The 26,962-nt window shown below is 38.5% G+C and overlaps 1 long non-coding RNA gene across 3 annotated transcripts in view; it reads right to left on the minus strand.

The window, feature by feature from the left end:
* LOC131677955 (uncharacterized) overlaps positions 1–2,850 on the minus strand; it is a 53,806-nt gene extending 50,956 nt beyond the window's left edge. For all 3 annotated transcript variants that reach the window (XR_009303525.1, XR_009303538.1, XR_009303511.1), the window contains exon 1: positions 2,589–2,850. This is a non-coding gene — a long non-coding RNA (uncharacterized LOC131677955). The remainder of the gene's footprint in view (positions 1–2,588) is intronic.
* Between the last annotated feature and the right edge of the window lie 24,112 nt (positions 2,851–26,962).

The following is a 26,962-nucleotide window of genomic DNA, read 5'->3' on the forward strand; positions in this document are numbered from 1 at the left end:
GTTGTGTAAGGTATTGTCGGCAAAAAAATTGGAATCCTTAATTTTTTTTGGATACAAAGATTGTTTGTTTATTCAGTCAGGTGCCACGTCGAGAACTGGTTTTGCGGTGTACACCGTAACTCAAAATCTGCTGGACCAATCATTGATACATTTGCATAGTTGTTTTTCACATCACTCCACAAGTAACTAATGGAGCTTTTATTTCTTGGCGAATTTTCGAACTTTTCGTAGCACTTTGAAAGCAAAGTCCGATTATTGCTAAAAAACGATGCAAATGCTATTGAAAAAATAATATTAAGCATTTTGCAAAAAGCTTTTTTTAGTTACCTGGGCAATGATGTGAAGAGGAAAAATTGTGCAAAATTCAGTACGATTGGTCCTGGAAGTTTTGGGTTACGGTTTAAACCGCATTCCGTCGAGGTGCCCCCCGAAGATTCACTGTCTGCATCAAGTGTCAGGTTTAATTTGTTAAGTTACATCTGTCAATTGATTATCAATCAGATTGCAGACTATAGAAAGTAATCAATTGTAATTTATTATTTTATAACCGGCATTTGAAGCTTTGTCAATTTTTGCATGACGTCGCAAAATTTCTTTGGACTTTTAGCAATCCAAGATGTTGAAAGCTCAGCAATTTGGATATAACCCATTTGACAGATTTACTTAGCTAAAAATTAGTTTTTGAAATTGTCCAATTCTCAGCTCAATTACTGAACTTTTGGAATTTCAGGATTGATTTGGTAATCGTGCTGGTAATTTGAATTACTTCATTTTCAGCAAAGTAGGTCTGCCAAATTCTATACGCAATGTATGGTTAGTGAAATAGTTGGGTAGGATGGTATAATAAGCACAACCAGACTAAAATGTCAGATTTCTTTTCCAAGGACCACATAATTATCTGAAGCAAATAAATAATTGTTTTTGGCTTTTCATGTGCTGCAGAACAGCAACTAATACAAACGTTTCCAAAAAAGGTAAGCTTCCATTGTTGTTCTGTAAGCATTTCTCGACAAACATATGATTACGGCCTAAAAGCCAACTGTCAAAATCCACTTTGAATGGAATTTCCGGAGAAACCGTTACACGCCAATCGCAGATGTTAGTAGTAAATGAAAGAGAAAAGTTTTCTCTTTCATAAACTGTTGTGAACTGTGTTAGACTAGTAACGGTTTGTCTGGAATTTCCATTTAAAGTGGATTTTGACAGTTGGCTTTTAGGCCGTAATCATATGTTTGTCGAGATTTGATTTAATTTGAAATAGTCAGATTTGGCTGAACCTAGGGGCAGATCACTTGTGATGCATTTTTAAAAATCAGCGAAATTTAAAAAAAATTAAAAATCACTCTAGGAATGTATAAGAAATTTGCATCAACTTAGAAAAAATGCATTTAATTTCCATTTTTGCATTTACTTTGCACTCCCTCGCAGAAAAGATTACTTAACAATCGTCCTACGCTGATCCACTTTGTTCGATGTTTTGTTGAATGTAGGGCTGTTTTTTGCAGGTTTTTGACGTCTTACACGCAACGCAAAATACATTGCACGCAACGCAAAATGCATTACGAATTTCTATTTTGATGGAAAGAAATGCATTTAATTTCGCTGATTTTTAAAAATGCATCACAAGTGTGACAATCGGATGTAGATCGTAAAATTCACTATTTTATAAATTTTCTTATTTTGACTCCCAGTTCACAAATTGAATCAGAATTTTAACTGCTTACAAAGTAACTCCATGATTACCCTAAGCAAAGATTAAATAAAATATTTAAAATATACGCTTTTTTCCTATATGAATAAACTCATATAAAACATCTAAATAAAATTATTTTAAAATTGATTGCGAACGCAACGGTGATCAATATATTTGTACGTAAAAATATATTCTGGTTGCAGTTGAAAATCGAAATAGTGAAATTGCGCCTTTCGGTTTTTCTCCTAATTTCAGCGCTCGCAACTAAAGCGCAACTGGTGTAGATGATGCGCAAGTTGATTCTCTAACATGTAGACAAGATGCGCATTAGTTGCCCACTCTGAAAATAGGGAAACAGCGAAAGGCGCAAGTTCAATATTTCGATTTTCAACTGCAACCAGAATATTACTAGAATGCTCAAAACTGTTTCTGTTTTAATGTACTTATTATTTTATTTATAAAATCGTAGAACTTTTGTTAGCAAACAAAATCGTTCCAATCTGCATTGATGCATTACAGAAATATATCTATATTCTCTATTTTTAAATGTACTGGGGCAGACCCCAGTACAAATAAAAATATGAAATATAACACTTGTGAATTTAAAATGATCATTCTGTCAAAGTTTAATTTTTTGTTTGACATTTGTTTACTTTTTATTTAAGCTTCGCTGAAAAAACCGTGAACAATTTTAATTCGCAGAGTATGATCTAACCTTTATTTATAATTGATATTTATTCTAACTTGTGAAAATTCGCTTGAAACGAATACAAATATTCCCCCCGTGTCGACAGGTATCGTGTTCAATTAGAATGACATTCACAGTTCATTTTGAATTCAAATTGAAATATTTCAACCATTTTTTAATCAAAGTTTAAAATAACTATCATGGTACCAGTTACAAACGATGGTTTAATCACATCAAACTTATTTTCTTTTGCGCATTAAATATTATGTCACTACAAAATGCTGTACATCATCGGCCAATTATAAACTATCCACCAAGTTAAAGTTCTAAGTTCAGAAACATATCGGTTACATGTTGACAAAATTGTTCTCACACGTTATGGAACGAGACATATGACGAAGAAAAGCTATTTTACTACAAGAAAATATCGGAATGAAAAACAATTTTCCATGTTGTCTAATTCACTCATTTTCTTTAATATGAATTTGTTGTTTTTTAACATTCCCACATTACCACGGCAGATGGATAGCTAACTGAGGGCGAGATGCCCCACCTGCCAACACCGATCGCCTCAATACATGCCGACAAGTGACGGGCGAACGAAATGCAGGCTCAGATGCAACAACTAGGCGGATGGCTGCGTTTTTTGCTATGAATATTAGCCCCGCCATTCGCATGCCTTTTGCCTGCCGTTCGCACGCCATCCGGTCGCCAGCATGCCTGCCGGCGGATGGTACCTTCGGGTGGGGCATCCCGCCTCCCATAGAGTAACAAATAATTCAAAGTGGTTCTAAATCAATGAAACGTGTAAAAGCTGTCTGTAAACGTCAAAATTTGACGTTTAATGACAGCTCATACTCCTTTCATCGATTTAGAAATATTATTCAGGAAAAATTGAAAATGTTTTACAAAGTACATTTAATATTAGTTAATCTGAAAAAAAGTTCTTAAAGTTTTGTATTTCTGGATTTGTGTGGATAATTTCTGCATAATTTGTTTCGGAATTTTGGACTGCAGTATTTGAATTTTCTAGTTGTTTAATTGTTTGATTTTTCAGTTGTACTTATTAACATTAGTAACAGTTATACAATGCTCTGCCAAGTGATGTTATGCAGCAAAGTTAGTGTGATGCAGCTTGGCCACACAGCTGAGGCCAAGTTTCCGCTGGAGAACGTGTTTGTAAATCATCCGTCGGAAGTGCAATCAAATCTGTGATCCACTCGTTCGTCTGGTTTACTCAAACATGGGTTATGGCTAGTTTAAAGCCGACTAAGCGGCAGTGAAGATGGATAACGCACATAAATGCAATGTAACGTTGCTACGGATGTAGTACTTTGATATTTTGTATAAATGATATGCTTAGGCACAATCACAGTGCGTTTTTGTGGATACCAAGTTACTGCAGATCAAATCGATACCACTCAGTCGGCTTACCCGGTACCTGGTCAAACCAGTCTACCTATCGAATCCAGTTGAAAGGCAACAACCGATTCCGAAACCTACTGAGTCAGAATAGGTTATTGCATTTGAGCTAAGTCGAAATCCTTATTGAATTCATTAAAGATACCGAACCGGTTTCGGAATCGGTTTGACTGAGTATATTTGAGTAAACCGAAGGCACTAGTACCCAGTTAAACTCATTCCGGAACCGGTTCGGATTTCTGAATGGAGTCATTATGGATTCCAAATCAAATGCAACAACCGATTCCGACTTAGAATCGGTTGTTGCATTTGATTTGGAATCCATACTGACTCCATTCAGGATTCCGAATCAAATTCCGAATGGTTTGACCGGGTACCCTCTAAGAACGGTTGGTTTCAAAATCGTCCAGTAAAGGACGTTCGTTGGACCAATTTGTACAACGTCCAAATAACCGTTCAACAAACGTTCATCGTTGGACCCGTGTTGAACGGTTTTGCAACAATTTTTTGGACGTCTTAGTGGGTATAAAGGGGCGCAAAGAGTGCAGATAGTGAAGCCAAAAAAGTCTACTTATCGAGCAAAATTGCTACAAAGACGGATTCCAATTGTGCACGATAGGTAGACTTTTTTGACTTCAGTTTTTGCGCAATTGTTCTCTGTAAACTGTGGAGTAAATCGGACAAATAAGTGAATCACAGGTTGGTTTGCACATCCGCCGGCGGGTTTGATAACACCTCTTCAGGTGGACCGTCAGCGGCTTTGTGCAGCTTGGTATCCTTCGCTGCGACTATGTGGTCCAGCCACACAACGCTAGCTTTGCTGCATAACATCACTGGCAGAGCACTACGTCACTGTTACTAGTGTTATTAAGCACAACTGAGGAATGATAAATTCAATAATTTGTGAATTCAAAAACTGAACGAAATTCTAAAACATGATAAATTATGTACATTATAACAATCAGAAATACAAGACGTTGAGAGCGAAAAATTTATAGTTTTTTGAAAATAAATGACAGAAGTAACAAAAATATATAAATTGCTTGCTAAAAATATCTAAAATTCAAGATATCTGTAATCAAAAATTTAAAAATTTTGAGATTAGAGAATTCCAATAACAACAACAAACATCCACAAAAATTAAAAAAAATGAATATTCCAAAATTAAACAATGTTATTATTAAAAAAAGTCTAAAATTAAAAAAATCAAATCTTCAAAAATTCAGGAAAGTTGAAGAATTCAAATGTTAAAAATTATAAACTTCAAAAATCGAAATGTTCAAAAAGTAAGACCCAAAAATTCAGGAACACGATGATACAAAAATTCATGTAATGCAATTCAAGTATTACAAATTCAATAGTTCTAAAATACAAAGATGCAAAAATTCCAAATCAAATTAATACAACCACAATAAAAATACAAATACAAAAAGAAAAAATTAAAAATACAAAATTACTAAAATTAAAAAGCACTAAAAATACAAAAAAAATGAAAACCCCTTCTTAGCACAAAATTCTCAAATTCAAAAGATCAAAAATTGAAGACATCAAAAATTCAGAAATTCGAATATTCGAAAATTCAAGAATTCGAAGATTTCTAAAATCCAAAAATTGGAAAAGAAATAAAAATTCAAAGATCCGGTAATTCAAAGGTTCGGAAATTCAAAAACTCGAAAAATTATTGATTAAAACATGCAAAAATTTGAAAATTCTGGTTTCAAAAATTCAATAACTCCCAATATTCAATTATTAAAAATTCCAAAATTCGAAGAGCAAAGAATTCAAAAATTCTGTAATTCAGAAATTCAAATTCAAACATTCAAATATTAAAAAATATCAAGAATTCAGTAATTAAAAAATTCTTGTTTTCTAAAATTAAAAACTTCTGCAATTCAACGCAACAACACAAAAATTGTATTGTAAAATGGTAAAAATTGCGTTTGTAACGCAAAAACACAAAAATACAACAAAAACAAAATACAAAAATATATAAATGCAAAAATTCAAAGGATCAATAAATTAAAAATTCAAGATAACAGAATACTAAATATTCAGAAATTGAAAAAATCATAAATTCGAGTATTTAAAAGTTCAAAAAGTCAAAGATTCAAAAATTCAAGAAGATGAAAATTTTAGAAATTTCAATAACCAAAAATTCAATATTTCGAACCATTCAAAAATTCTAATGTTTAAAATTAAAAACCTCGAAAATTTATAAAAATCCGATATTGAAAAATTCTTAAGTTCAAAAATTCAAATTTCAGAAAAAGACAAAATATATAAATCCAGAAATTCAAAAACACAATAATACAAACAAACTAAAATACAGAAATACTAAAATTCTAAAAACATAAAAATTTCAAAAATACAAGAATCTATAAACACAAAAAATATAAAAATACAGGGATAAAAAAGTACAAAAATGTTAAAAATACAAAATTATTGAAAAACAGAAATATAACAATCCAACAATACAAAATTACTAAAATTCAAAAATGAAACAATAGAGAAATACAAAAACTCATACAAAAATATAAATAAAAAAATAGTAAAAAATTAAAAATACCATAATACAAAAATACAAGAGCATAAAAATATAAAAATACAAAAAATTCAATGATACAAAAAACTAAAATACTAAAAATACAAGAATACAAAAATACTCAAATACAGAAATACAACAATACAAAAATACAAATATGTATGAATACGAAAGTGCCAAAATAGGCAAATACAAAAATTTTAAAAAACAAAAAAGAAAATGCAAAAATACAAGAATGCAATAATAGAAAACATACAAAAACACAAAGATACAAAATCACAAAAATATAAAAGCTCTAAATCACAAAAATACCAAAATACAAAAAACAAAAGAGTAAAAAAACGAAAATACAAATATACGAAAATACAAAAATACGATATTACTAAAAATGCAAAAATACCAGAATACAAAAATACTGAAACACAAAAAAACGAAATGCAAAAATACGAAAATATGAAAATACAAAAATTCAGTAATGCAAAAATACAAGATTACAACAATACAAAAATGCTAAAAATCCAAGAATAAAATAATGCAAAAATACTCAAATACAGAAATACAACAATCCAACAATACATCAATTTAATAATACAAAAATAACAAAATACCAAAATTCGAATATACTAAAATACAAAACTACGAATACGAAAATACAAAACTTAAAAAATACAAGAATAGAAAAATTCAACATACTGAAACCCAAAAATACAAGAACACAAAGATACAAAAACACTAGAATATAAAAACACAAAATCACAAAACTATAAAATTATAAAACACAAAAATTCAAATAAACAAAAATAGAAAAACACAAAAATTCATAAATGCAAAAGTTCAAAGGATCAATAAATAAAAAATCAAGAGATGAAAATATCAAATATTCAAAAATCCATAAATTAAATTATTTAGGAATTCAAAAAGTTAGATTCAAAAATTCAATATTTCAAAAATTCATGAATTTTAGAATTTTAGAAATTTCAAAAAGTTCTAACATTCAATCATTTAAAAAATTAAATAATTTCAAAATTCAAAAATAAAAATTTCAGAAATTCACCATAATACAATACAATACAATGAAAATAAAAATTCAAATTTGAAATGATTCAGAAATGCAGAAATACAAAAATACAAAAATTAAAAATACAAAAATATGAAGAAACAATAATACAAAAACACAAAAATGTTATAATACAGACAAAAAATCCAAAATTACAAAAATATAATAACAAAAATGCAATAATTCGGAAAGGTAGAAATACAGAAATACAAAATTTAAAAATACAAAAGTACGAAAACACAAAAATATAATAATACAAAAATAGGAAAACACAAAAATGCAATAAAACCTGTTTTAATCCACCTAGTGGTGTAATTGTGTCTTTCTCATTTATCAAAGCTGGTTACGTTCAGTATAACATTGAGGAAATGGCTATTACATTCTTATTACACTTGGTAAGTATATATGAGTGCACGACTGCTACGAACCTGATGAGCAACATGTCGACTCTGACACACTTGAGACAAACAAAAATATAATATTTAATTAGCTTAACAGCGCGAGTTCAATGTTGTCTTCACTTTAACATATTTTGAAATGCGCAGTGGAGGGAAATGGTAGGGGCATAATTAGTGGGAGGGGAGGATGCGTTAGGAAAAACCTAACATATTTGGGGTGAAGGGAATGCGGGTGTGAAGTTTGTCAAAGAGAGGGGGAGGGGGGTGAAGGTAAGAGAGTTGGAAAGGGGTGTGAGAGGAAGGAGGGGTAGATGGGGGGGGGTGCAACTTCATACTATGCCTTCCATTTGAGACTAGGTTAGTGAAAATTGGTTCAGTCATCACCGAAGTGGCTTTGATTCTGAAATATGTCCGGAACCCGGGACTTCCGGAATTATCGATAGTGGACAATATATTCCAAGAATCTAGGCCAGCGAATCGAAGTATTTTGATGTTCATTTCAATAGATTTTTAAACTATGGGGTGTTACGATTGTACCGGTTTATATGAGAAATTCCTTTGTAACCGCAATAACCAAACTGTAATTCCGGAACCAAAAATCAAGGCTGAATGAAATTCAATAGCAGTCAATGGAAGTATTATGTCTTTAATTTGAAATCAAGTTTGCAAAAATCGGTTAAGAGTTCGCTGGAAAATAGGGGGATATTAGCTTAGGAACTTGGCGGGGTATCAATAACCGCCATAGGTGGCCAATGTGGTCAAAACTACTTTGATTGGTTATTGATATAGAACCGTAAATCCAAGTAATGTTGAACCTATTTGAATATGTATTATATCACTCGGGCACTAGGGGCAGATCACTTGCGATGCATTTTTAAAAATCAGCGAAATTAAATGCATTTATTTCCATCAAAATAGAAATTCATAATGTATTTTGCGTTGCGTGCAATGTTGTTTGCGTTGCGTGTAAGACGTCAAAACCCTACAGAAAAACTAGCCCGACATTTAACAAAACGTCGAACAAAGGTGATCAGCGTAGGACGTTTGTTAAACAAACTTTTCTGCGAGGGAGCGCAAGGATGATGCAAAAATGGAAATTAATGCGTTTTTTCTAATTTGATGCAAATTTGTTATACATTATTAGTGATCGGCCCCTAGCTCGGGCATCATGGTGTTACCAGTTTATAAGGGAATTTGCTGTGTGACCGTGCTCTTCAATTCTTAACTCCGGAACCGGAAGTCGGATCAACTCAAATTTATACAGCAGCTTATGGGAGCATTATACCGTTTATTTGAAACTAAGTTTATGTAAATCGGTTTAGCCATCTCTGAGAAAATTGAGTTAAATTATTTGACACACACATATATACACATACGCAGACATTTTGCTATCTTTCTATATAAGAAAAGCAAAAAGGTGCGAAATCAGCAAAGTTCCAAAAAGTCTATTTTTCTCAAAAACATTTTTTTCGGTGTAACATAAAATCTCGACGTTTCATGAATTTTAAGGACATTAAAGGAAATACGAATTAAAATAAAAATGCAAAATACAAAAATGTAAAAATTCAAAAATACAACAACGCAGAAAACTAAAACACAAAAATGCAAAAAATACAAAAATACATAAATACAAAAATACAGAAATCCAAAAATACTTGAACGCAAAAATACAAAAATTCTCAATACAAAAATATACAAATATAAAAATACAGCAATACAAAAATTCAATAATGCAAAAATACAACAATACGAAAATTTGAAAATACAAAAATAGAAAAATATAAAAATGCAAGAATACAAAAATACAAATATACTAATATACAAAAATATAAAAATACCAAAATACAAAAATACGAAAACACAAACATACAAAAATGTAGAAATACAAAAATACAAAATTACAAAAATGCGAGAATACCATAATACAAAATGGTAAAGTACACAAATACAAAAACACAATTATGTGTTATTTATTACAAAAATATAAAAGATACGAAAATGCAAAAGTCCAAGAAAACAAAAAAATTAGAAATACAAAAATACAAATTGATAAAAAGTACAAAAATTCAAGAGATAAAAATTTAGAAAAAGCAAAATTTTCAAAAAAAACAAAAATTCAAAAATTTATAATTTATAAATTCAAAAATTTATAATTATACAATTTTTGTATTCTTGGATTTTTTTACTTTTCAATTTTTTAATATTTAAACTTAAAAATTTTTAAATTCATAAATTTTTTATTTTTTGATCCTCAAATTCTTTTCAATTTTGATTTTTCCTAACTTTTAAATCTTTGTTTTTGAAATTACCTTTAAATTCGAAAATTTCAAAAAATTTAAGTTTCGAAATTTTAAACATTAAAAACTTTTAATTTCTAAACTTTTAAATTAAAAAAAAATAGTTTCAAAAGTTTGAATAGTTAAATTTTTACATTCCAAGATTTTAAAATTTTTGGATTCCCAAATTTTTGAATTCCTAAGTTTTTAAATTTCTAAACCTGTAAATTTTTCCAATCCTCAAATTTTCGCATTTCTAAATTTTTAGGTTTTCAAATAATAAATTTTCAAATCTCAAAATTTTTGAATCGGTAAATTTTTAGATTCACATATTTTTAAATTTATGAAACTTAATATTTCCAAATTTTTAAATTTATTGATTTTAAAATTTCCAAATTTTTAGATTCTTAAATTTTTTGCCGAGTTTCTATGTACGCATTTGAGTAGAATACGTGAGTATGGAATTTAAGGAAGTCGCTATAATTGGGATTGGTTCTGATGTATTAGGTTTGGATTCTCCTTAATTATGTGATGCTACTTAACACTTACAAATACTTCATCACATGTGTGACAAATCTTCTTATCGTTTGATTTGCCTTGAAGCGGAGAGAACTATGCAATATTAGGAAGCTTTTCCTCCTGACAATTCTGATAAACTATTTCACAATTGTACATGAAACCCTTCACCTTGACTAGGACAGTTGCAGTACACGAAAATTGCTCCGGAGCAAAACATACTTACTCCTTTTTACTCCGGTTTACTAGCAGAAGAAGAAAAAAGAGAAAAGTAATTGTCTAGTTTAGTGACTCTAGTGATAGAGGTCCATTTTCAATGAGGTTTTTTTTGCCAATAGGGTGTATTTTAGCCTGTATAAACCGAATCCGAGAGCGGAAATGTGAAATTTTTAACCAATGTTCAATAAACTGAAAAGAATAAGTTGTGATTTATAACACTCATAACACTAACAGTGCTTAAACAAGTGAGCTTATACAGTGGAGCTAGTGTGATGTGGCTTGGTCGCATACCCGAGGCGAAGGATCCGAAGAGGCGCAAAGCCACTGAGAATCCGCCGGACGAGGAATTGATTAACCCGTTGCTGGATTTGCAAGCAAACCTGTGATCTTCTCGTTTGACAGGTTTACTCAAACATAGGGGCTATAGTTAGTTGAAAGCTCGTACATCAGAAAGTGATGTGGCATAGCCACATTAGTCAGTATTCGGTTGACTAATGTGGCTACCCCACATCGTATTCTGGTGTATTGTCAGACTTCGCTGCCGCTCAGTCGGCTTTAAACTACCTATAACCCTTATGTTTAAGTAAACCGGACAAACGAGATGATCACAGGTTTGCTTGCAAATTCCAGCAACGGGTTAATCAATTTCTCATTCGGCGGATCCTCAGCGGCTTTGCGCCGCTTCGGATCCTTCGCCTCGGGTATGCGGCCAGGCCGCATCACACTAGCTCCGCTGTGTAAGCTCATTTGTTAAAGAACTGCTATTGTTAAGACTGTTATTAAGCACAACTTATTTCTTCAGTTTATTTAACTACGGTTGAAAATTTCACATTTACGCTCTCGGATTCGGTTTATTTAGATTGAAATACATTCTTTTGGCAAAAAACCTCATTAAAATTGGACATCTTTCACTTTCTAAACTAGATAATTCTCGAGTACTTTTTCAAATGGACGTAAGTAACATTGAGAGCCTCTCTTTGTTTACTTTCTCTTTCGTTTATTACGACGTCATTACAACACTTTGTACTAATTTTCCAGTACATATCGAAAGCCGACGGTTTTTACTACAATATTATGCAAAGAGTAGAGTAGTAAATGTTGAAATGGCCGAGTAATGAACAGAAAAGAAACACCTCAAAGAGAATCTCTCATTGTTACTTACGTCCATTTGAAAAAGTACTCGAGAATTATCAAGAGAAAGAAGAGACTACAGGAACGATTTTCTCATTGTTTCCTCCGGAGTACTTCAAGTTTCTCTTGGCATTGGAACAAACCTAACACTTTCTACGCAATATTACTCACCGGACAAAAAGGCGTGAAACGAGAAATTTCCACAATACATCGTGCAGCACCTCCAGCGAGGGTTGCTGATGTACGAAGCAGCGCGGTGGAACAGTCACCCTCCGGGTACTAGATCACAAATCCTCAAGGTGAATAATGCAATGAATGCAATAATCAGTGGATACAATTTAGTTTGCAACACTCCGTGAACTAGCAAGTGTTTATCGACTGCTTTTTTCCAACACGCAATCCACAATGAAATTTCTTCGCCGAATCAACATCTGAATAATCTTGGCTCTACTGGCTACTTTACTATCAATATAATACTTCGCTCACCTCTGGAAGAAACAATTATTTTCACGCAGAAGAATTTGACAACGACATCAACATCTATGATCGAATATCACTATTTCGCACAACAGCAACTTTTCTTATTGAAAACACTTTTGATTGCGGAGATTCGGCTCGATCCGTAAATCACTTGCACTAGCAGTATAATCCGCTCCCCCGAGAACGGGAGGAAACACCACCGAAATTCACTGCTGTGCATCTCCAGTAAAATACCGTAAAGTCCCATAACAAAAAATCGAAAAAAAACTATGTCCCGAAAAAACACAAGTCCCGAAAAAATCGCGAAAACGGCTAAGTGTCAGCCGTCGATGAAAAAAATACAAGTCCCAAAAGCGGGCTGCGCTATTACGATGTTCGCCCGCCGTTTACTAGCCATGGCGGACGAAATCAAAATTTCATTAGCCATCATGCCTCAGCAGAAAGTGGGTTGTCGTGTATCGCAAGTCAGAACGCAGCCATATAAATGACAGCATCGTTTGGTTAAAGCTTACCAAATAGAGTTCTATGCAATTGATTTTACTCACACTACTTGGGGGTTTGTTTTCCTCCACCTGTCATATGTAAAACTGTCAGACAATTTAAAAGTTGGGAATCGCTTTCCTAAAGTATTTATAATGGTGTTTAAATGCTCTGTGTCAATGTGAAACTTATTCCGGAGACTACAATACCGGTTGGGTCTAGTCTACAAGGTTCAGGTAGCGCCTCCCAACACACTAAAGCTCGACCCTATCGTGGAATATTGGTCCATTGTCAAGCGGAACCTAAAATAGATCCAAAACTGTGTTTATAAACGGGCGCTGGCGAACAAAGTGGAGGTGGCTGTACAGAACTTGATGGCAATAGCTAAAAGACGCTCAACTGAAAGCTTAGGTGAATTGAATATTTCTCTGTATTTTATACTAATTTAAATTTAAATTAATCATTGTTGTTTAATCAAATTTTGACCATGGACGGCGCCGGTGGTTCAGTTGTATGCGTGACGTGATTTTCTGATGTAAAAACTAGGAGTGGGTAATGTCCGGGGCATAACCGCGGTGTTGACGTAGGACTAAACTTGGGCATATCATATGACATTCACGGATAATTTGAACCAATGCACTTTTTGGATGAATGTTTACTGGAAACTTCATGTCGAATGAGATTGCCACATTCACTGATTTTCTAGGACTTGCAAAAGCCTTCGGGTTTGTAGATTAATTTGATAAACATTTGCTTATATGAATCACTGGTACATGTACAGAAGAATTGACAGGCGCAAACTCAATCCAAGTTATTAAACGGAACTTTCTAATTCAATCCTTTCTCCATTATGTTTCCATCCTAATAAGAACGGTTTGCAGATAACTATTTTTGGTGATACCAGACGAGAATCCTTTCTAACGATTCGAACCTTGCCCGAATTCGCTTCTGCTGCGTACATACACGAACATTCCCCTTTCGCAGCTCGCATCGAATGAGCAGTGTATATCGCAATGCGATCTCTTTTATAAACTTCTTAGTGCAGATGGAAGTCCATCCTTTTGTGCGACAAATGGAAATATTTTCATCATTCTTTTTGGTGTGGCTTTCGCTTAGTAGTTTGTAGATTAATTCGATAGACATTGGTTTATATGTGTCACTGATAAAGTACAGCAGACTTGACAGGCGCAAACTCAATGCAAGTTGTTAAATGGAACTTTCTAATTCACTTCTTTCTCCATTATGTTTTCATCCTAAAAAGAATGGTTTGTAGATAACTATTTTTGGTGATACCAGACGAGAATCCTTTCTAACGATTCGAACTTTGTCCGAATCCGCTTCTGCTGCGTACATACACGAACATTCCCCTTTCGCAGCTCACATCGAATGAGCATTGTATATCGCAATGCGATCTCTTTTATAAACTTCTTAGTGCAGATGGAAGTCCATCCTTTTGTGCGACAAATGGAAATATTTTCATCATTCTTTTTGGTGTGGCTTTCGCTTAGTAGTTTGTAGATTAATTCGATAAACATTGGTTTATATGTGTCACTGATAAAGTACAGCAGACTTGACAGGCGCAAACTCAATGCAAGTTGTTAAATGGAACTTTCTAATTCAATTCTTTCTCCATTATGTTTTCATCCTAAAAAGAATGGTTTGCAGATAACTATTTTTGGTGATACCAGACGAGAATCCTTTCTAACGATTCGAACCTTGCCCGAATTCGCTTCTGCTGCGTACATACACGAACATTCCCCTTTCGCAGCTCACATCGAATGAGCATTGTATATCGCAATGCGATCTCTTTTATAAACTTCTTAGTGCAGATGGAAGTCCATCCTTTTGTGCGACAAATGGAAATATTTTCATCATTCTTTTTGGTGTGGCTTTCGCTTAGTAGTTTGTAGATTAATTCGATAAACATTGGTTTATATATGTCACTGATAAAGTACAGCAGACTTGACAGGCGCAAACTCAATGCAAGTTGTTAAATGGAACTTTCTAATTCAATTCTTTCTCCATTATGTTTTCATCCTAAAAAGAATGGTTTGCAGATAACTATTTTTGGTGATACCAGACGAGAATCCTTTCTAACGATTCGAACTTTGTCCGAATCCGCTTCTGCTGCGTACATACACGAACATTCCACTTTCGCAGCCCACATCGAATGAGCATTGAATATCGCAATGCAATCTCTTTAATAAACTTCTTAGTGCATATGGAAGTCCATCCTTTTGTGCGACAAATTGAAATATTTTCATCATTCTTTTTGGTGTGGCTTTCGCTTAGTAGTTTGTAGATTAATTCGATAGACATTGGTTTATATGTGTCACTGATAAAGTACAGCAGACTTGACAGGCGCAAACTCAATGCAAGTTGTTAAATGGAACTTTCTAATTCACTTCTTTCTCCATTATGTTTCCATCCTAAAAAGAATGGTTTGCAGTTAACTATTTTTGGTGATACCAGACGAGAATCCTTTCTAACGATTCGAACTTTGTCCGAATCCGCTTCTGCTGCGTACATACACAAACATTCCTCTTTCGCAGCTCACATCGAATGAGCATTGTATATCGCAATGCGATCTCTTTTATAAACTTCTTAGTGCAGATGGAAGTCCATCCTTTTGTGCGACAAATGGAAATATTTTCATCATTCTTTTTGGTGTGGCTTTCGCTTAGTAGTTTGTAGATTAATTCGATAAACATTGGTTTATATGTGTCACTGATAAAGTACAGCAAACTTGACAGGCGCAAACTCAATGCAAGTTGTTAAATGGAACTTTCTAATTCAATTCTTTCTCCATTATGTTTTCATCTTAAAAAGAACGGTTTGCAGATAACTATTTTTGGTGATACCAGACGAGAATCCTTTCTAACGATTCGAACTTTGTCCGAATCCGCTTCTGCTGCGAACATACACGAACATTCCCCTTTCGCAGCCCACATCGAATGAGCATTGTATATTGCAATGCGATCTCTTTTATAAACTTCTTAGTGCAGATGGAAATCCATCCTTTTGTGCGACAAATGGAAATATTTTCATCATTCTTTTTGGTGTGGCTTTCGCTTAGTAGCAGGGTTGCCACATTTACTAATATTCTTGAAAGATTTGCAAAAACCATCAAAGCAGGCTAATTAATGCTTTTACAAAATTATCAAAATTTACAGTAAAATCTACGGAACCTACTACAAAATTGTTTTGATTATTTCCCAACGAATCGCGCAAAAATCTGTTTGTTCCGTACAGCACAGCGTAAATAATTGACGTTGGAAAACAAATCGGCAACTTCAGCAGCCAAACACTTAGAAACGATCGAAGCATTTTTCCGTCAATGTCACTTTTCTGACTCAAATTTTTGTAGGTATTTTCTTGCTTCCGTCCAATTGGTCAGTTTATTGGTTTTATCGTACATTTTTCGGATATTATTGTAGAAAATAACTAACCCGATAAGAGGGAAGTTATTTTCCAAAGTACGAAATGGAAATTTCAATTGTAATTCTTCTGAGAACGATTTTGTGGTCCTAATAAGAACCGTTTGTTGTGAATATTATTTCGCCGTTTCCCGCTCGGTATGATGATTATTCGCTTGGTATGGATAGCGCACAGATTGGTATCTTCCAACAAACTAACCAGGCAGGCCTCGCTGGCTTCTTAGAGGGTCATTACGGCTGAGCTCCGGAAGAGTAGATCGGTTTTGAAATGCTGTGCAATCTCACGGACCAGGCACTGGAAGAGCAGCTTGCGAATTAGTAACTCTGTCCACTTCTGAGAGCGATGAATTTCACGCAGCGCGACGACAGTTCTTGGTTGGCAGCGATAAGGCAGTAGCTATGATTTGGTTGGTAGTCCAAATGCAGCTTCTCGTTGAGCAGCACACGTACGTGTGTTCTGCTCTGTGGCTTAGACACGTCTGGCTTTAAGAAAAACTGTGACACCCATATTTATAGGTTCTAGCATTAATGTTGATTCGCATTAAAAGTAGTTTTTGAACTTTTTAAACAAGTTTTACATAGCAAACAAGGTATCAATAGCAGGCGTTGAACGTTTGCCTTTCGATTTATGGAACAATATTAGTAATTCCTTTAGTAGGAGAAAAGTTATTAAGGTTCAAGGTGTACGTAACGCACCCGTTTTGAAAATTTTGAAATGACACCCAGTATAGTAAGTCCTACGTCAAAACTCAGTGTCACGTCTTCCTTCGCAAGGGAAATAGAGTCTTTGGTACAAGTCCATGTGTTGATGGAACGATATCTGATTGTAGAGTCACCTCTCTGGCGTCGGTGATAGACACTCAGTGCGGACAGAGACCGACGGAACATAAACGAAATAAAAATTGACCGTAGCACCCTTTGAAATGAAAACATTAGAATTAACGGAACTAAGAGTATTCTCCTATAGTTCTCGACAAAGGTTTCTATCCACTATACATAATAGCAGAGAACTAGTTTTTCCAATATATTTCGAGCTTAACTGTTCCTGAGTTCGAAAAATCTACAATGGTGAAGGGGGCCCTCATGCTGAGCCCCCCAGGCCCATAATTTATCTCTACAGCCCTGGCTCCATGTGTTCATGGTATCAACATATTTTAGGCTTTTGTATTTACCTTTAAAATAAATTATTATGATTCCACTGTTCATGTTAAATTTCTAATAACATTTCATAACTCGATATACTCCCTACATGTAGTGTCCATGCCTGCAATAAAATTGTTTTAAAGGATAATCACAATAAATTTGCTAAGGACACGAACTCTGTTACTATTTTTTGAAAAATTATTCAGCATAATTTTAAAACTTAAAAGATGACAGTTTCGGAATTATGCCATTTGGACAGTAGGTTCGATTTACACCAAACCGAATCTCTAGCTACCCCGCTGACTCCAAGTAAGTAGAAACAAAGCCGTTCTACACTCGTACACAAGATATTTCTTCGAATATTGCCTATCTATTATAATTAGTGATGAACCGCTGGGAAAAATTCCATCTACCAGGGTTTTTATTTTTGGGTTTTAACTGGATTTTTTCCCAAATAATTTAATCCGGGCGAAACCTGGGTTTTTTTCGTTTTATCAAATTTAGAATGTTTGTTTAGCGTTTTTTTAAGAATCTTGCATTTCGATTTAAGTAATCGAAAATTAAAGTCGCAAGGATAGTACATGCTTTGAAAACCCATTTTAAATATTTTAAAATATATTATTGTATGTACACATCAAATGTAAAAATCGGGCAGAGATCCTTCAACATGAGAATCGCTTAGAAAGTTATTACCCAAAAATTCGGCAAGAAACCTCCAGCATAATTGGCTCGTAGGAAAATCCGTATAACGTTACATTCAAGATTTAAAATATATTTTTACGGTTTTATACCGAATGTTTTTTTAATCGACTCTTACATGTAAGAGCTCTCGTCCACTTTTTATATTCTAATATATTTAAAACGGGTTTTATGAAGCATGTTCTTTTCAAATGCTTTATAATTTTCACAATATTGTTCGGGAAAGTTGTTTAGTATTATGTAGGAAAAAAAACTAAAAATTTCTATATTTTCTCTATCCATAACTTATAAACCCTTAAGTATACCAATTAATTTAGGATACCCTTTTAACATAAACTATCGCACGAATGCAGCGACTAGTCGCCAAATTTTGGAAGAAATCGATAAAATAACCCCTTGAAAACTACCAAAAAATGGTGCAGTTCGATGCAATTGGAAACAATATCCTCAAAAAATGGGATGTACCTATTAATGTTATACACAATGAATAATATATTGTTATTGTTATTGTTTATTGGGGCTTTAACCTATAGGTCATTCGCCCATGAAATAAAGCGAGATTACAATTCATAATTATACGTTACATTTCATTTTGTTTGCGTAATTCATTTTATTGTTTAGATGCTGTCGTATAGGCCGGCGTTCTTTAGGAAGAGGAGGAGTGCCTCCTCCCGAACCGGGTCGTTGGATAGGGTGTCCTGTATCGAACCAGTCAGGCCGTACTGACGCCGTAGGTCCTCCAGTTCTCGGCAGTTGCACAGCAGGTGTTCGACGGTGAGCCGGGTGTTGCAGGAGGCACATTCTGGGACGGGCTCGCTGGACACGGTGTGTGCGTGGGTTACTCGTGTGTGCCCCACGCGAAGTCGGGAGAGTATTTTTTGTTCCCTCTGGCTGTCTCGGTCGGTCCAGGTGTCGGCTGACCCTTTGATTTTTTGGGTGTGATTTCGGGAACTCCGCCAGTGGTTGGTGAAACCGTTCTGCAAGCTGATGTTGAATTCCCTGATGATGTCTATGGTTGGAGTCTCATTAGGGAGCCGGGTCCGGGCCCGTCTGCCGATGAGGGCTAATCGGTCGGCGTCTGTGTTACCCTTGATGCCGCTGTGACCCGGAACCCAGCAGATTGTAACCAATGGGTCTCGAAGTGTCTCGATGGCCTGAACGAAGGGATGTTTGGAGGTCCCGCTAGCGACGTCCCTCAGGACCGAGAGCGAGTCTGTCAAGATGACCGTCGGTGTATCGGTGGGTCTTTTTATCATTCCCACTGCAATGGCGGCCGCTTCCGCTGAGAAAACTGAGCAGGAGGGAGGTAGGCGGAAGGAGAGCCCGTTCCCCAAGCCGCAGATTCCCGCTCCTACACCGTCGTTCGCTTTGGAGCCGTCGGTGAAGATTTTAGTGTGGTGTAAATATCTTCGGTTAATTAGCTGTCTATATTTAACTAGTATGCTGCTGGGGTGATCGCCAACTTTTATAGTGCGAGCAAGGCTGTCGTCGGTGTTGGGTCCGGGGTCGTACCAGGCCCGCGGTCTCACCCGGTGTAGACGAGCGATGGGTGGGAGGTCGTTGCTGGTAAACTCCTGGTGCAAGTTGGAGGCGGTGGTGAGAAGGGGGCACTCGTCGCCCGAAGTTTTCTCCAGGAAGCTTAGTGCTCTTCTGAAGGCCACTCTGGCCGTTTCCCAGCGGAAGGGTAGAACTCCTGCCTCTACACAGGCAGCTTCGGCCGGGGTACTCGGTAGTAGACCGGAGGCTAGCCGCACCGCTCCGTGGTATAAGGGCCCGAGGATGTCGGAGAGTCCGTCTAGGTTCCGGCAAGTCATCTCGATCCCGTAGAAGATTCTGCTGTGGATAAGAGATCGCACGACGTTAAGCGCTGCTCGGCGGTTGTTTTTGGGGTGGTGGGCGCAAATGGTCCGGACTAGTCGCTTTCTGCTCTGGCAGTCTTTTTTCAGTCGCCGGAAGTGAGGTATCATTGTCAGTTTCCGATCGAGGGTGATCCCGAGGACGACCGGTTCCTTTCGGAACGGAATTACTGTACCGTTGAGGCGGATTGGACGAGCGTTGGCTGGGTGATATGTGCTGCAGCAGTGTGTAATGGCGCACTTGGTGGCGGCGATGTTGAATCCGGTGGCGAGTGCCCATCGGCCGACTGCGTTGACGGCGGCCTGCAGCGATATTCTTGTGCGCGGGATCGTCTTCCCGAGAGCTACCAATATGATGTCGTCCGCGTACACGAAGACATAGACGCCCCCGGGTAGCGCGGTGAAGAGCGAATTCATCCTCACTAAGAAGAGGGTCACGGCTAGTATCGATCCTTGTGGCACTCCGTTGGCCTCGCGGAATTCGTCGGAGAGTGTTCCGCCTATGCATACCCGAAAGCGGCGGTTGGTTAGGAAATTTTGGATGAAGACGCCTAGGTTCCCCAGTATGCCCCATCGTTGGAGTTGTCGAAGGACGCCTTCGCGCCAGACTGTGTTGTAAGCTTTTGCTATGTCGAGTATGGCAATATCGGCGTGGATGCCTTCGGACCTTGCTCTGTCTAGTACCTCGCCGAGCGAGCCCAGATGGGCCCCGGTGCCGAATCCCTTCCGGAAAGCGAATTGGCGTGGGTCGAGTAGTTTCTCGTCTTCCAGCCACGTAGTCAGTCGCCGGTTTACCATCCTCTCCAGTGTCTTAGCGGTGCATGACAGCAGGCTGATTGGCCTGAAGTCGCTGGGGGCACGGGTACCTTGGCATTTTTTAGGAATGGGGACTACGTGGGCCAGTTTCCATTCCTCTGGGAAGGACCCGCGTTCCCAGATAGTGTTAAAAGAGTCTAGGAGGGCTCTTTTGCCTCCAGGCGGAAGATGCCTAAGCATCGGGTAACCAATCCTGTCAGGGCCGTCGGACTTTCCTCGTTCGTTAGTGAGAGCGACGGCAAGTTCCGCTCCGGTAAAGGGTCTGTTGTAGGTGGCTGCGGAGTCTGGCGTGAAGGTCGTAGGGGAGGCTTCGAGTCTGCTTTTTTTCTGAGCGAATGCGGCTGGCAGGGCTTTGTCGGCGGATAACGTTTCGAAGTGGCAGCCTATCTTGTTCGCGATTTCCTCTGGGTCAGTGATGGTGGTGTTGTTGACCGCTAAAGAGTAGCCATTTTGTCGACGTTTGCCACTGAGCGCGTTGACCCGTCTCCACAGCTCCGTGGTTGAGGAGTCCGTGTGGATACCGTCCACGAAGTTCCTCCAGCTGGTTTCTTTAGCCGTTTGGATTGTTTTAAGTTGGAGGCGATTTATGCGTAGCACGATGGGGAAGTGGTCACTCCCGGCGGTATCGTTGGACGTCGACCAGCCGCATATCCCAGCGATGGAACTTTAGGCGAAGGTGACGTCGAGGGCGGAGGAGGCGTTACCACGGATGAACGTGGTACTACCGTCGTTTAGTATCACGGCGTCGATTTCCTCGATGAGTTTGACGATCTCGTTACCTCGGTGGCAGCACTTGTCCGAGCCCCAGGCCTTATGTTGGGCGTTGAGGTCCCCCATGACGATGAATGGGGCGGGGACCTGGTTGATCAGGCTGGTTAGTTGGCTTCGTATGTTGGTAACCCCTTGTGGTAGGTAGATGGATACAATAGAGCAGCGGATGGGGGTTGATATCCTCCTGGCGACCGCTATTAGTTCCGTGTTGAGGGGGAGGTGCACCGACAGGAGTTCCACTTTGATGCCCAATCCGATGGTTTGGTGGTTGTTGTCTCCTCTGGCCGTCTCCCAATCGTATCTGTTTCCGAACCATGGGGTGGGGTCAACGCCGGTGTGCAAGTGGGTTTCCTGAATGGCGAGGCAAAGTGGTTCGGTGCCGGCGATTATGTTCTGTAGGTCCCCTATGTTGTTCCTTAGGCCGTTGATGTTCCACTGGACGGCTAGCGTGGAATATTCTGAGCCGGTGCTGTTGGTCATTGAGACGCTGTTGGGACTGCGCGGTGGGCTACCTGGAAATGATTCGGAGCCGTACGACTGGTCTTGGTGGGAGTAGGGTGTGGTTAGACTTGCCCGGTGGTGATCCGGGCCCCCTGCACCAGCAGCCGCCGAAGGCTCGTCGGTGAGGGCCGGTTCATCCGCGGACAGGGCTGGTGCAGGGGAAGAGGCTTTCTCCCTTGACAGGAAGCTATCGGCTTCGTGCGCTTTGTTTGTGTTGAGGGGGTAATTTTTGTTGCAGTTGTTGATGGGTGGCCTGGCGTACGTCCCTTCCAATGACCGCGGGAGGTAGAGCTAGGGGTCTGCAGGCGTTGTGTCGGTGGTTTTTGTGCGTTTCGTTGCGGGTAGGTTTTGGTATCGTTTTCTGAAGCGTGTGGTCAACCAAACGTCGGCGGTTCGATCATTCCTTGAAAAAGAGTTTGTGGCGCTGAATTGTTCTTGTCGGTTGGAATGTTGATATGGACTTACCCGGGATGTGCCCGGGCCTCCCGCACCAGCAGCAGCCGGGGGAGCATCGCTATAAGGCGGAACGTCCCCGGTCAGGGCCGGCACGGGGAAGTGGGTGTCACGATTGGTGACTACTGGTTTCCTGGATGGTCTAAAACGTACCGGATGCCAAGAGCAACCGGGAACCGGGCTGAGGTCTCGTCGTACTCGTTGCTGTTGGTGAGTAGGAGTTTCCCGGCTGAGAGTTCTTCCCGGTGGTCCGCCAGGTGCGGGGATATCGGGAGACCTGAACCGGTTCTCGTTGCAGTGGAGCTGTTTGCTTAGTTTTCCTGATACTGGTGTCATTTTTGGGATCAGGCGGGGAGATCGCCTACTCTGGGGCCCGGCAAGATGCGGGGCGTTGGAGGCGGTCGTGGTTCCCGTCGTTTGGGATTGCTGTGTTGGTGGATTCTCTGGATTTATGTCTGGTTGGCCTGAGATGGATGGTGAATGCGTAAATCAAATGCTAATGGGGATGTTAAAGGTACTTCCCTGCTGGTGCTCCAATGGTCCTGTGTCAACAGCCGCCGGGGGTGCGTCGGACGTATCCGGAACTTCCCCGGTCAGGGTCGACACAGGCGGGCTTTGTTTTATGTTGCTGTTGAATTCGTTGTTTTTTATTGGCATCCCCAGTTGCTATGATCGTTGTATGGCTAGTCGGACATTACGAAAGACGCTTGGGGCATGGAGTTTTGCGTCGTTTCGGTGTCTGAGATGTTCAAATGTCCGGATAGTGAAGGGCTGTTGTTGCGGGAATTCGCTCGGGTTGTCCGTTGTTGTTTCGGTGGTGCTGGCTCTGTTTTGTTTCCGATAGGGCTTCGGGATTTATCCCCATCGCCTGCTCGGCTACGATTTCTTTGCTGCTTTCGTTCGTCACGAAGTCGGGGGTCTCGCTGTTGTCTCGGCTACTACGTTACATTCGGTCGATATCGTGGTGATCGGGTTTAGTTTGTTGACGTTTCCCTGCTCTACTTTCGGTGAAGTGTTTGCTCTGCTTACCTCGGTGAGTTGTTGCTTGGCAATTCTAAGCTGGCGAACAGCCTCCGCCAGGTGGTTTTTTAGGTTTAATATTTCATCGTCCCGGTCATCTTTTGGCGGAATGATCTTTTCGCCCTTTAGCCTAATGAGCTCCGCCTTCAGTTTAGCGATAGTGGAATCTTTCTCGTTGTCTTTCGATTCCGTGCCTTTCTAGGTTTGTTCGGCGTAACTTGGTCCTTTGCGCTTTTGTGTTATTAGAGCTCTTGCTTCGGGGAAGGAAAGGTTTAGTGAAACTTTCGCTTTAATGATGGCTACCTCTTCCATGTATTTGGGGCACTCTTTTGCTCTTGTTGAGTGCTCTCCGCTGCAGTTTATACACTTCGAGACTTGGGTGCATGGGATATCTTTGGCTGATGGGTGGTTCAGACTGCAGTCGGTAGCACAGCATGGGGGATGGGTAGTAGGGCCGGATGCTAGTGCGTACCAATCCGAGGTAAATGTAGTCGGAGAGGGTTGAGCCACTAAAAGATATCACCACCAGAGGAGTATTGCTCACTACTCCTTCGTGCAGCTTGGTGATCATACGCACTGCTGTGACTCCTTGACCTTTCAGCTCGTCAAGAAGTTCTTCGTTGCTCATGTCTTTGGTGTCGATATCGTAAACGACACCATGAGTAATGTTGAGAGTGGGGTGAGAAACCACCTCAACTTTTTGCCCGTCGATCAGCTCGTTCAAACTCATCAGAGCGTTATATGCCTTTTTCGACGTCGTTCTTAAGACATAGCGGGTCCCTCTACCTTCTTTTGTGGCCGAAACCACCTTTGTCGGATCGCATCCTAACACACGTTGTACCGATTTCAAAATCGTGAACGGGTTAGTCGTCAGTCGGGCATCGGAATCACCGTCCAATGATTTCGCTCGCAGTAGCAGAGTCTGCTTGTCGATTATATCGCCAGAGTTTAAGTACCCTGGCAAAGTCCGACTCAAGGATGGGCCGCTGCTCCCCGGGGTGGGGAGAGGGGGAGGTTCCCCCATTAGGTTGGTTGTTTATGGGTTGTCAGGTGGGTGGAGGTTGGCTCTTTCAAAATGCACCCTTTACACTGCACTACACTACCGCCGGCACCTATGGAGCCGATTACACTATTTCGGTTTGAATTCGCGCGCGTACGTGCAACTGTTCAAACCAATGCTCGTAGTGGAGGCGGAGGGTTGACCACGGTTTGCACTTTTGATTTGATGGAGACGCGCTATCGCTCGACTCCTTCGGAGTCTGTGCTCCTGGTATCGGTGGAAAAGTCGATTTGGATTTTCGGCTTAAAATTCGAGTAGCCTTCGCACTGATGATACACGGCACTTCGCACTCACGTAACGGACCGGGCGGAAACCAGTTGGTATACTAACCGGGAGGCGGAGCCCGAACTTCGGAAACTATATGGGTGGCGTGGACCGGACGAAAGTTTGGGTTTTAAACGCGGAGCTTGTGTTGAGAACAACTATCGGCTCCGAGTGAGTGAACCTAACTGAATGAATAATATAAATACAGTAAAGACTCCATTTTATCAGCCCGATGGTGTATTTTAGGGTGACGAAATGGGGACATTAACTAAATCGGGAATATTTTTTTCTTTCTTTATAATAAGCAGAAGCTGTTAAAATATTCAATGTATTTTAATAGGCCGTATTCAAAGAAGTTTTTTGTGGACGAGTATAGAACGACTTTATTTCTATTACTTGGAGTTACCGGCGTATCCGTAAATTCCGTTTGGAGGGAGTGTGGTGAAAATCGAACTTACTGTCCTGATGACGTAATTTCGAAACCAGTACCCTTTGAAGTTATAAAATTATGGAGTTCGTTTCTTTAACGAATTTGGTGAGGCTAACATTTAACCCTCTAGTGCCCAATTTTTTTTTGGCTTGAAAAAACTTTTATGGGGTGGGCTTCGTGATGAGAAAAACGAAAATAATGTTGAAAATTCTTAAAAGTAATGGATTTTTCATTAAAGCCTTAAAATAAGTAGGCCGCCTAGAGGCGGTGTTGGGCACCTGGGTAAATAAAAACAAAAACTTTTTTTCTTCTAGTCACTTCAACATAAGCGAATACAGATGGTTGCTTATATTTTGGACTCCATCAGAACGCGAAATACCTAAACTGTAAGGAGTATTTCTCTAGTTATTCTTGGTTGTTTAATTATTGATTTCTAATTTATAGTAGGGGAGTCCAGGGTCTGCTGGCGATGGTTTCACTTATCTGGTTTTACGTTTTTAATTTAAGAAGATCGTGTAAAAGTGAATGCGTTGCATAACAGAGCGGACTGTTAGCTGCATTACAGAATTTTAAATATGTGACGCGGGAATCTCGCCAATTTACGACTATACGCACAATGATGCCACCTGGCCTTTTTTGATGATAAAGTATTGATCGCGTGAGATGTTTTTTTGAATAAAACTTCAAATCAATCGATACTTGTTATTATTTTTCAGCCTCAATGCTCCTGCATTTTAATTTCGACGCACACTTTGTATTCAAAAGCTAAATTTTCGAAATTCTTCAGGTGAAATTCCGAAGTAAACAAAAAAACAAACAAGCAAAATTTTTTTTCTTGTGGTTACATATACGACCGAGGAATGTTGTTTTCGCGCGCTATCGAAAAATCTAGTCATTAGTAGAATATCTGTTAACTCGCCCTAAATAACAAACAAGATGAAATTTACAAACTTTACCTAGGGTAATGAGCCTATTTTCGCCCTAACCATGTAAAACCGTTGGTTAGAGCGGCGTTAGCTTTTTTGTTCAACGTATTGGTTCAAATGGCCATTTTTGATATCACAATGGTTCATAAGAAGAAAGCAAAGATATTGGTGCCAATTCATACGCATTGCATCAATTGTATTCCGAGTAATTAATGAAATGGTGAGTCACCCTTCCTAATACGACTAAAATAGGCTCTTCACTCTGATACGCTCGAAAACTCAATATCACTTACAACGTGTACGAAACAATTTAATGCAACATATTTCAGAATGGATTAAACAGTACTTGAAATGCAGAACTAGAGACAGCGCCATATGTCTAATACAAAAGAAGACAAAAAGATTCCGCCAACTAGCTCCAGACTCCTCCTAAATATAAGAATATCCATATTCTAACAGCAACATTCACCCAAAGTTTTTAAAACATACTTCTTTTCAGCTAAAATTGTACATAATGCTAGCTTCGGTACTATAAGTAATCACTAAAGACTGAAAAAATGTTTCACTCAGGTGCCCAACACCGCCTCTAAGCGGGCAAAGTATTTTACCAAAAAACCTAAACTTCCGAATTATTACACTAAACCAATTCACATCTACAGTGAAATGCTAGTAACAGGATACTCA

The sequence above is a fragment of the Topomyia yanbarensis genome, chromosome 1, assembly GCF_030247195.1.
Source record: "Topomyia yanbarensis strain Yona2022 chromosome 1, ASM3024719v1, whole genome shotgun sequence".
NCBI classification, from domain to species: Eukaryota; Metazoa; Arthropoda; class Insecta; order Diptera; family Culicidae; genus Topomyia; species Topomyia yanbarensis.